Source organism: Ceratotherium simum, chromosome 3 (genome assembly GCF_057802395.1).
Source record: "Ceratotherium simum simum isolate JZ-2026a chromosome 3, ASM5780239v1, whole genome shotgun sequence".
Classification (NCBI taxonomy): domain Eukaryota; kingdom Metazoa; phylum Chordata; class Mammalia; order Perissodactyla; family Rhinocerotidae; genus Ceratotherium; species Ceratotherium simum.
Window position 1 is genome coordinate 6,722,138 of NC_141902.1, and position 12,969 is coordinate 6,735,106.

The 12,969-nt window shown below is 35.0% G+C and overlaps 1 pseudogene; it reads left to right on the forward strand.

Annotated features, from left to right (window-relative positions):
- LOC101397270 (14-3-3 protein zeta/delta-like) overlaps window positions 1–12,039 on the forward strand; it is a 34,644-nt pseudogene extending 22,605 nt beyond the window's left edge.
- The last annotated feature ends 930 nt before the right edge of the window (window positions 12,040–12,969 follow it).

Consider the following 12,969-nt stretch of genomic DNA (forward strand, 5'->3'; position numbering starts at 1 on the left):
TAACCTTGTTTCCTACTGAATTATGGAGACAGAGAGTGAGACTGCAAGACCACAGGGGGCAGATCTTTGAAACTGTCTCTCTGATGTGGCATTAACCACTCTCCTTTTTCTTCTGAAGTAAAAATGAAACTAAAGGGGTATGAAAAGGAGAAATAATAGAAAACATTTTCATATTTATTTAATTAATTAATTAATTTATTTATTTATTTATTTATTTTTTGTGAGGAGATCAGCCCTGAGCTAACATCCGTGCCAATCCTCCTCTTTTTGCTGAGGAAGACTGGCCCTGAGCTAATATCCATACTGATCTTCCTCCACTTCCTGTGGGATGCCGCCACCGCATGGGCTGACAAGCGGTGGGTCGGTGCGTGCCCGGGATCCAAACCCCGTCCGCCAACAGCGGAGTGCGCACACTTAAGGACTATGCCACAGGGCCAGCCCCAGTAAAAACATTTTTATAGTTTCCCTATATAACATAATCCAAGAATTTCAGCAAGATATTTGTAGAATTTCTTTGTTTTGTGAATATTTATCTTTTCTAAGTCAAAACAATTTAGCAACATGGGAACATAACGAGCAGTGCAAAAACCCTCTTGGATGACCAGTTTGCAAAGCATGCTCTGCAAATCCCTGTTATTATTCCCCCTTGCTTTCTTTATTTTCTGTTTTATCCTGTTGAAAGGATTCCTTTCCTCAGCACCTTGTCCTTTCAGTAGCTCATTTCTGTAAAATCAACTGCCCATGCTAATTGCAGAGGCACATTACACACGCCTTGAGGAGACACCTCCAGGATAACATGTCTATCTTAAGTTTTATAGAGCCCAAGCTTGCTTTTATCTTTGAATTCTCTCTGCAGCAGCTGCACTTATCTTTCATGAGCAGATTTGAAATGTGATGAAAATGCTAACAAATTTGCCAGTACATAACCTTTTCTTCTCAGTATCATTAAGGATTAGGATGAGTGACTCATTGCCTTATATTAACCATATGCAATTACTGACCCCTTAATTATAGCTATTAGATGTCATAGAATTTCAAAGCACTTTGCAACCTTCTTCCTATTGTTTGCAAACCAGGTATTTTATTTCAGGGATGCCAATATTACTGCTCCAATAGTCAAGCATATTTTTTTAATAGCTAAATTTTGCATCATTCTCCTCATAGAGAAGCAGATAATATTAATGAGGAATATCTCAAATGATCTCCCCACCCCCACTATTCCCACAAAATATTCGTTTTTAATTAATGATAAATAATGTAAAGAAACATACAGTTTTTAAATTAAATGCCTAGAAGTCCAAGTGTCTGCACTTTAGATGCAGACAAAATCATTGATATGCCTGAATGAAAATTACCATTTTTTATTCCCTTGGATAAGGGTAATAATAATAATTATAGCTGATATATATTTTGTACTTATCATGTGACAGCCATTACACTGCTTTACTGGGAATATTTCATTAATTCACACAGCAATTGTAATATATCCATTTTATAGATGAGGTTAAGTAATTTGCCCCAATTTGCAGAGGTAGAAATGACATAACTAGGATTTGAACCCTCGTCTTTCTGAGTGACTCCAGGATGAGCTCCAGAACCCCCTCCACACTCACATTTAATCACTATAGTATAGTTTGTCTTTTTGTACCTTGCTATCTAGGTGCCTCTGAGGAAAAATGTAAATTGATTTATTTTGGACTTTTAGAGCCATATTTTGCATGACAATACTTTTCTTTTTATTCTTCAAATTGCTACTTTATTTTCTATCCTTAAGGTCTAAGGCATTTTTACAAATTTTTTTTTCTGGGAACATAGTTGCTTATCTCCATGTACCCTGTGCATGGCACAGTTACTGGCAAACAGAAGACACTTAGTAAATAGTTACTGAACAAATAGATTTACATATAGTATTTATTTTAAAAATAGATCGAACTATGCATATAATTTTGCTAATATCTCTTATCAAATAATAGTTTCAGAACATCAATCAGGAACATCATCCCAAGTAAATAAGTCCACTTCTGATATATCATGTATCTCTGACTAATTATTTTAAAAATGGCATTACTAAGTCAAAGAGTATGTACATTTTCAAGTTTTGGTAGACATTGGTAAAATTCCAGAAAGTGACATCAGTTTACATCCTTATCAGAAGAAGGTGAGTTAGAAAAAAAGCACATTCGGATAAAACATAGACTTGACTTCCTGCTACAACAGATTACTACAATTTTCTGAGCAAGCCACCTAATGTATGTGTGAGAGTCTGTTGATACAACATCCTGGATGGAGATTTCATGCCTGTTGTAATGACAATTCAGAAGTAGTCACAGGATATGTAAAAAACACTCAAAACTCAAAAATAAGAAAACAAACCACCCAATTCAAAAATGGTCAAAAGACTTGAATAGATATTTCACCGAAGAAGATTAAAGATGGCAAATAAGCACGTGAAAAATGCTTGACATAATTCGTTATTAGGGAAATGAAAATTAAAGTCACAATGAGATACCATGACACACATATTAGAAAAGTTAAAACAAAACAAGACAAAATAAAACAACAAAAAACTGACAATAGCAATTCCAGGTGAGGACGTAGAACAATTAGAATTGGAGCTCTCATTCATTGCTGATGGGAATACAAAACGGTACAACTACTTTGGAAAACGATTGATCAGTTTATTATAAAGTTAAATGTATTTGTGCCATATGATCCAGCAATCCCACTCCTAGGTATTTACCCAAGAGAAATGAAGTTGATGTGTACATAAAAACCTATAGATAATGTTGATAGCAGCTCTATTCATAATTGCCCCAAACTGGGGACAACCAATGTCCTTCACCATGTGAATGGATAAACCAACTATGATATATCCATACAATAAAATAATACTCAGCAATAAAAAGGAATGAACTATTGATACAAACCAATAACATGGATAAATCTCAAATGAATTATGCTAAGTGAGAGAAGGGAGACAGAAAGGGCTATTGTGTGATATTCTCTCTCTCTCTCTATATATATATCTATAACATTCTGGAAAAGGCAAAACTACAAGCACAGAGAAGAAATGGGTAAGTAGTAGGTTCCAGGGATTGGGAGTGTACGAGGGGTTGATCACAAAGGGACAACATGGAACAATTCTCCTTGGCTATTGGAACTGCTCTGTATCTTGACTATGGTAGTTGTTATAAGACTTTATGCATTTATCAAAATTCATAGACTTTGATACCAAAAAGAGCAAATTTATTGAGTGTAAATTAAAACATAAAGACATAAAAATGAAAACAAATAAAAAATAGGGAGTGAGCAGAGTCTTTGGTGATCACATGACATGCTACCTTTGACAGCTGCAGAGCACTGAGAAGGTGTGATGTAGCCTGTGTGTGTGTGTGTGTGTGTGTGTGTGAGTGTAATCATTATTATTGTTATCACTCCCACTGCCTGAGAGTTCCCAGACTCAGTTAGGTGACAAGAGGTGATTAGCCTCATTTTCATCTCTATTGTTTCCCATTTGGACCCAGAGGGAAAAATCAATTATCACTGGATTTGGATGTTGTTGCTGGAACAGTTTGTCTTGATTATCCCCTCTCATTTTTCAGAGAAAGAGATGCTTATACAGATTGATCAAGGGACTGATAGAAAGTCATCTAACTCACTTTGGGATCAGAATTTGAAATAGGTCTGGCTTATTTGCTTATTTTCCTGTTGAGTCAATCTTCCTGTTTTAACAAGGTTATGAGACGGCAAATGTGTCAAGATTGCTCATAGCTTCAGCCTTTGGAAGTCTTGTATAATTTGTATTTCTTGTCATACACTTTTAGAAGAATAAAACTGTCCTTCAGTTAAATAAAGACACGATTACCTAACTACGGTATTAATAAAATTGCATCTAGAAACTCATTTAAGTTCCTCTGAAGAAATACACTTTTAAATTAAGATCGTATAATTACCATTTTACTCACCTTAAATTAAGCTAGATCAACCCACATAAGAAAAACGTTAGAAGTGAAACTGTGCTTCATTGTTGACTTTAGATGTTTCTTACTTAGCTTTTGATTTTTTATTTGACTTTATAATTTGAAGTGTTATAATCTTACACATTTAGATTGTGGAGTTTTGTCAAAGTTGGCTGAAAGGTACACCAAAAATAGACCTTTAGAAGGTGGACGTCTGCTCATCATCTGGAAGAATTAGAGACCTGTTTTTGTGTCCAAAATGAGAAGACATTCTTGAGATCTAGGCTCAGTTCAGGTGTTATCACTGCTAGGGAAAATACTTTCCTGGGCATTCACCAGAAGTAAAATACTGTGGGGAGGGCAGACCCACACATGGGAGTAGAAAAATGGGAAGAAGCTGTGTCACTGTTGTTAATATTTATGATAATATTGAGGCGACATTGAAGGAAGGGTGATGAGAATAGCATCACCCAAAGTGATGTTTCTCCTTAAAAAGTGTTTTCACTGTAGAAACTATTTAGTAATTATTATTCCATTGCCATTTTGCTTTTTGTTTTTATATCCAATTAAAAAGAATAAATGTAATCATATAGCTTTAGAAAAGAAACAATTCAAACAAGTTTTAAGCTATGACATTGAGTCAAATAGTTATTAAATCTAAAGTAGGACTGAAAAATAAAGGAATTTATGCCTCGCATTATAGTTATTTCAACAGCAGAGATGATTTTATTTAATTTTAGTGAGATTTAAATTTTATATTAGACAGGGTAGCCTGAGCTAAGCTGAGAGAAAAAAAAAAATTAAACTCTGTTCTCTCAGTGGTTTAAACAGCAAAGGTTTACTTCCTGCGAGGCCTCCAGTACCTAGGAGTCCAGGCTGCTGTCTGCATGCCTCTCCTCCAGGGAGTGGCGAAGGGGCCGGGAACTCTTCCGTCTTGCAACTTTGTTTGCTCGGAGTCTATTCCAGCAGCCAGGAAGGAAAACCCAGAGCACAGAGAAGGCACACCTGGTCTTTACCGCCTCAGGCTGCAAGTGAGGCATCCCACCTACTCACCTTCTATTGGTGAGAATTGTTCATATGACGGCCTCTAGACGCAGGGGGCTGGGAAATGAAGTTTAGCTGTGTGTATAAAAATATGGAATAATTGGGTGAATATATAGCATTGTCTCTGCCACATATTTTAAAAAAAATGTTCATGGCGTCTTCTAATTTCTATGAACATAAACAAATAGATTTAATCTGAAAAATGAAATAAGTGGAATGGTTTGTTTTTTGGGTTCCCAACCACCATTTTCTAAGTATAGTCCCAGAGCTAAATGTGGTCACAGCATCTCAGACACATTTGTTTTAGATCCAATACCTTTTCATCATTGATAGAAGGAGCTGAGTCATGGACTTGGTTAGCAAGGAAGAAATGAGTTCTAATTAACTATAAACAGTATCTCTGAGATTTTTGATTATTAACATATATAATATAGATAAATACTGTATCTCTATATATCTATATTATATATATCTATATTGTATGTAATATAGATGTATATCTAAAAAGGAAATAAATCCTAAAAAGCAATGTGCTTATATAAAAGAGATGTGAATATTTGATTTCTATGAAGCCATAGGTTCTGTCCATTTGTATTAAATCTATTTATTATTCTGTTTATTTTTCCTCTAATTCATTCACGAGCTCAGTAAATATTATTGAGTCCCTAAAAATAGGCCAGACACCCTGCCAGAGCTTAAGGATAAAGATAAAAATAAACATGTTCCCTCCCTTTAAAGAGGTTACACTCTAGTTGGGGAGAGTTATTTCTCACTACTTAAAAATAAAAACAAAAACATAAACTATAGAATTAAACAAGCAATTCTGAAGTAGAAAGACATATGTCCAAAGTACCATGGGCGCAGAGAGGAGGGCTTGGGAAATGGTGAAATCAGATGATATACTCACTGAGGGATGGGCCCATGTCTAAGATTGATATATTCGTTTTCTAAAAAGAATTTGGGAAGGTGTCACTGAAGTTATCTAAAACTGAGTGGGGTGATAAGTGTCCTCAAGATATATCCGAATGAAGTTAAGTCACTAACTCCCAAGGCCGTTTTGGTAATAAATAGATTTTTCTTTCCTGCTTTGGACATATGCTCCTAAATTGGGATTAGGCATATGTGTATGCACATTGTTAGGTGAATATAGATTTTATATAATGTATTTTTGGGGTATTATTTATTAAAAAATACGTTTGATTTTTAAAAAATCTTTCAGATAAAAGACGGATATAGTCTCATTAAGAATCAAGCAATAGGGCAGCAATTTTGTAAAATCTCATATTTTTCAAAGTCAGTATTCCTTCAGAGAATATGAATCACAAACATGATCATATTCTTTTTTCTTTTTTTTAAAGATTTTTAGTTATTTATTTTTCCCCCCAAAGCCCCAGTAGATAGTTGTATGTCATAGCTGCACATCCTTCTAGTTTCTGCACTGGGATGCAGCCTCGGCATGGCCGGAGAAGCGGTGCGTCGGTGTGCACCCGGGATCCGAACCTGGGCCACCAGTAGCGGAGCGCGCTCACTTAACCACCAAGCCACGGAGCCGGCCCATATTCTTTTGATTTTAATAGCATCACAGAACGTTTCCACAAGAAGTTTGACATTTAAAAATTATGTCAGTAATGGAACTATAGAGGATAAAAAGTTACATTAAATTATATTGTCATTAGTTGAAAAATATTATTTCTGCATGTTTACCCCTGATGATATCTTCACATACTCCTTCTTCCTTCTCTCCCCCAGATATTATATGTGCGCTGTCTCAGAAATAAAGAATTTTCTAAAATAATTATATTTTATTAATGTTATCAAAATCCTTATAGGCAGGATAGACTTATTTGGGTCAGGATAGACTTATTTGAGTCAGGCTATGGGGAAAGTGGGACAGGGCAGGTTGAGAAGGCATTGGGAACTGACATAGACATAAGGGATATGACAAATATTGATGGCTTAAATGATAGTCTATAGTGAAGACACCTATCAATAGGTGTTCTGAGAGCAAATGAAAAGTGAAGTCACAGAATTCTGTATGAGGTTGAAATGCCCAGGGCAAGTAAGATATACAGACCCAGGAGTAATGGGACTTAGCATTAGAGTCTTAGGCTGGACAGAGAAAAAAGATATTACAGGGTGAGAATAGTTATTTAGGTTTTGTTTGTTTGCATATGTGTGAATGTGTGTGTGTGTGTGTGGATTTACTTCCTGACTTTATCAAGAAAGGATTTAAATCAATTATAAGAGCACACATACTAGGACCTCTGCTTCTGGTCAGGATGGATTAACAGGAGCTGATTACAATGTCCAAAGCAAATACAAGACGGGACAAAATGATGTAACCAAAAGCTGATTCTTTGAGAAGACTGTTAATATTAATAAACATCTAACCAGATTGAACAAGAAAAAAAGAGAGAAAACACAAATTAGGAATAAGAGAGATGATATCACTACAGATGCTGTAGATATTAAAAATATAGTTAGGGAATATTACAAACAACTTTATGCCAATATTTTTGACTACTTAGAGGAAATAGACACATTCCATTAATGATGTAAACTATCAAAGGCTCACCTAAGAAAAATTAGGTAATCTCAAAAGCCCTATATCTGTTAAAGAACTGAATTTGCATTTAAAGGTCCTAACACATGGAAAACACCAGGAAATTCTACCAAACGTTTAGAGAAGAAATAATATCAATTCTATGTAAACTCCCCTAGAAAACTGAAGAGGACTGAATATCCCCCAACTTTTTCAATGAGTTCAGCATTACCATGACACTAAAATCAGAAGAAAACATAAGAATAAAAAAATAACTGTACAATATCCCTTAAGAGTATAGATGCAAAAAAATCCTTAATAAAATTTCAGCAAACCAAATCCAACAGTACATAAGTGGGCTATATCACGACCAAGTGGAATTTGTCTGAGAATGAAAGGTTGTTTGCACATTTGATAGCTAGTCAATGTAATTCACCAAATTAGAAAACTAAAACAGAAAAAAAAAAATGACCATCCCAGTAGACACACAAAAATGCAATTGACAAGATCCCATTTGCATTCCTGAGATAACTATCAGCAAACCAGGAGTAGAAGGGAACTTACTTCAATTTGATAAAGGACATCTACAAAAATGTTACTGCTAATGTAATACATCGTGATGAAAGACTGAATGCTTTTCCCCGATGATCAGGAACAAATCAAGGATGTCTGTCACTACTTCTACTACTCAGCTTTGTGTTAGAGCTAGTGAATAAGTTTATCAGATTTGCAGGAACAAGATTAATACTTAAAATTAATTGTATGTTGATATACTAGCAACAAATATTCACAAATTAAAACAAAGAAGGATACCACCTATAGCACCAAAGTTATTAAATATTTAGAGATAAATCTGACAATGTGTAAGATACATACATTAAAACTATAAAATGTTACTGAGAGAAATTAAAGAAAACCTAAATAAATGGAGAGAGAAATGATGTTCGTGGCCAGGAAGATCAATATTGTTATAATGTCAATTTTTATCAAATTAATCTATAGATTCAACAAAATCGCAATTAAAATCCTAGCAGGAGATTTGTCTTTGGTAGAAATTGCCAAGCTGATTCTAAAATTCACGCGGAAATGCTAAGGAACTAAACACAAATTTAAAGACCCTTAACAAAGAAAAAAAAGTTGGATAGCTAATACTTCCTGATTTGGAGGTTTATTATAAATCGACAATAATCAAGACAGGGTGTATTCCCATCAAACTAGACAAATCAATGGCATAGAAGAGGAGTCCCGAAATAGACCCATACACATGAAAAGCTGATATTTGACAAAAGCGCAAAAGCGAGTAACTGGAGAAAGGATCATTGTGTTCAAGAAATAGTCTGGAATAATTGGATACCGACATGCCAAAAACAAAACAAAACAAAAAACATGAACTCTAATCTATAGCTTGCATCATATAAAATATTAACACAGAATGGATTATAGACCTAAATATGAAACCTAAAACCATAAAACTTCTAAAAGAAAACATCAGTTTGACTAGAGGATTTGGACTTTTTTTTTGAATCTGCAACTCTATGTATAGTTTTTCCGAAGCACCTGGAAGTAGGGGAAAAACACTTCTCTTAGCTAGAGAAGATAATTTAATGGTGATTTAAATGATGATTTAAAGATGATTTAAAAAATCCTAAAAACACTGGAGAGAAAATTGGCTTAAGTCACAATTTTGATTAGGACACCCTATATTTACATTCAAATGTAAACTCTAAGGGGGAGCACTCACTTTCATAGTGCCTAAGCCATTCCTTTGCAAATAGTTGGCGATTAATAAGTACATTTCTGGGATAAGGTGAAAAATTCTATACACATTGTCAAAGAAAAAATTCACTGGATAGAGTTAAACAGGCAGGAATGACTTTGTCCAAGGCCATTGCAATAGGGGAGAGAGATTGAACTCAGCTCCACTAAACAAGAGGCGGGAGGATGTTTAAGCACTAGAGTGAGCTCATGGAAAGTCCTGGAGGACTTTAAGGGGAGGTTGGTCACTGTGATTAGGCCAGCTGTGTTTGCTAATCAGTGCTTAAGGAAGTTAGACTCCTGTACTCTCACAAAGACTGGGAGACAGGGTCCCTATCTTTCTTGATGATTACATTTCAAACGATGGCTCCCAGGTCCTTGAGAAAGACATTCCTCAGGCGTAAAATGGGCAAGAGGCTGGGAGAAGATTTACATCTCAAAGGGACAGAGAAATAATTTACTATTGAAAACTTTCTAAAGTACTTGCTCTAAGGAAAGGGAGGTCACCGGTTTATAGACTGAAAGAAAGCTGTTTAAAATTTAGTCAGACTGAGGGGAACTTTAAGGCCTCAGGCCATCTTGGTCAACAAATTACTGGGAATATTACCCAGAAGTTTAGCACACTTAATCTTTGTTCTTGTTCACAAATGTAGATTTTACTACACAAAAGAGGATAGAAGGATTAACATAAATCTGTCATCATGATGGAAAACAATAACTCAGAGGATGGGTTTATGGTAACTCTTTATGTGAAAATGCATGTAATTTTACTTATTCTAAGGAGCTGGAATACTGCGGATAACGCAATGTGGTGGTTCTGCTTGAGGCTCGTTATTGCAATTTACAATGATTTGGTTTTGTGATGATGATTCTTTGCTTTTGATAGCTAAATGGACTCTAATTTTTTGCTCTTTTCGCGTATCTGACTTTAATTGTTCAACACAGTTGGCTTTACTATTAATAGATTCAAAAAGTTATAAAATATTTTATTTTGTGGATTTTTAAAAAATGTATAAATTTGCAAATTATATGTTAACAAACTTCAAATTTTTGTGCCCCACTTTGCAAAATTATCATATTGAAATTACATATTCAGACAATAGTAACGTAAACTTTTGTCAATTTTTCTAACACAGGGTAGTAAACCATACTCTATGTTACTTTCAAGGAAAAACATGCATTTTTTAAAATGTTTGCATTAATTAGGTCAAGTTAAGAATTAAGAGATAGAGTTAATTATAGACAATGCTGATGATATACAACCTTTGTTGTATTATATACAACTTTGTTGTGTAAACACGGAGCCTGTGAGCAGAGAGATCCAGGGACAGTTTCAGCCCTGCCACTGCATTGCTCAGAGACTGCAGAAAGTCCCTTTCCAACCACCACCACCCCCTTCCGACACAAACTTCCAGACATGGATAAAAGGTGTTGGTGCAGAAGCCCAAACTGGCCAAGCAAGCTGAGTGATATGTTGACGTGGCAGCCTGCACGAAGTCCGTAACTGAACAAGGAGCTGAATTATCCAATGAGGAGAGAAGTCTTCTCTCAGTTGCTTATAAACATGTTGTAGCAGCCCATAGGTCACCTTGGAGGGTCATCTCAAGTATTGAGCAAATGATAGAAGGTGCTGAGAAAAACAGCAGATGTCTTGAGAATCCAGAGAGAAAATGGAGAATGACCTTAGAGATATCTGCAAAGGATTTACTGTCTCTTGGAAAAGTTCTTGATCCCAACGTTTCACAAGCACAGAGCAAAGTCTTCTACTTGAAACTTAAAGGAGAGGACTATTGTTACTTGGCTCAGGTTGCTGCTGCTGATGACCAGAAAGGGATTATGGATCAGTCACAACAAGCATACAAAGAAGCTTTTCAAATCAGACAAAGGAAATACAAACCACACGTCCTATGGTATTGGGTTTGGGCTGTAAATTCTCTGTGTTCTGTTGTATGATTCTGAACTTCCCAGAGAAAGCCTGCCTCTTGCAAAGATAGCTTTTACTCTCCCAGTTTTATTGAAATATAGTTGACATATAACATTATATAAGTTTAAGGTATACAACATAATGATTTAAAATATGTATATATTGCTAAATGATTACCACAGTAAGTTTAGTTAACATCCATCAGCTCACATAGTTAACAATTTTTTTCCTTGTGATGAGAACTTTTAGGGTTTACTCTCTTAGCAACTTTCAAATATACAATACAATATTGTTAACTATAGTCATCACGTTGTACATTACATCTCCAGAACTTATTTATTTTATCAGTGGAAATTTGTACCTTTTGACCCCCTTCATCCATTTTCCCAGCTCCGCCACCGCTCCTGACTCTGGCAACCACAAATCTGACTCTGTTTTGATGAGTTTTGTTACTCTAGATTCCACATGTAAGTGAGATCATATGCTGTTTTTCTTGCTCTGACTTTCTTCACTTAGCAGAATGTCCTCAAGTTCCGCCCATGTTGTTGCAAATGGGAGGATTTCTTTCTTTTTTATGGCTGAATAGTATTCCATTGTATATATATGCCACGTTTTCTTTATCCATTCATCTATCTATAGACACTTAGGTTGTTAAGGCAGCTTTGGATGAAACCATTGCTGAACTTGATACATCTAGTAAAGAGTCACACAAAGACAGCATGCTAACAATGCAATGACTGAGAGGCAGCTTGACATCGTGGATGTCAAATACCCAAGGAGATGAAGCTAAAACAGGAGAAGAAGGGGACAATTAAACAGCCTCCCGACTTTTGTATTCTCATTCTGAAATTTATACAGTGGACCATTTGTTGTCTATACTGCCTCATGAATAGTTTTTTCTTCACAATTTATGACAAGTATATGTTACTTCTATTTGAATTTCTATTTTTTTCCCGTATGGTTTTTATGTTTAATATTAAGGGAATAGAGCCAGTTAACGTTTAGAGATTTGTTTCACTTTTTTAAATATTCAGACTTGATTTTTTTCTCCATTTATTCAGCTCTTGTTTTAACAAGATATTATATCTTGCTTTGATAAGGTTTTGTTGTTTCTTCATACAGGTTTTGAACCTTTATTACTTTACTAGATATTTTATCATTTTATTTGGCTATTGTCAATTAGACTTTTTTTTAATTAAGATATAATTGGCATATAACATTATATTAATTTCAGGTATACAACATAATGATTCAATATTTGTATATATTATGAAATGATCACCATAATAAATCTAGTTGACGTCCATCAGCACATATAATTACATTTTCTTTTTGTGATGAGAACTTTTAAGATCTACTCTCTTAGTAACTTTCAAATGTACAATAATTATTGTTAACTATAGTCAACATGCTGTACATTACATCTCATGACTTACTTATTTTATAACCTTTTGACCTCCTTCATCCATTTCACCCTTTCCCACTTCCTGCCTCTGGCAACCACCAATCTGTTCTCTGGATCTATGAGTTTGTTTTCTCTTGCTTTTTTGTTTTTTAGATTCCACAGATAAGTCAGATCATATGTTATTTGTCTTTCTCTATCTGGCTTATTTCATTTAGCACAATGTCCTGAAGGCCCATCCATGTTGTCACAAATGGCAAGATTTCATTCTTTTTTATGGCTGAATAATATTCCATTGTGTATATATACCACATTTTCTTTATCCATTCATCCATCGATAGAC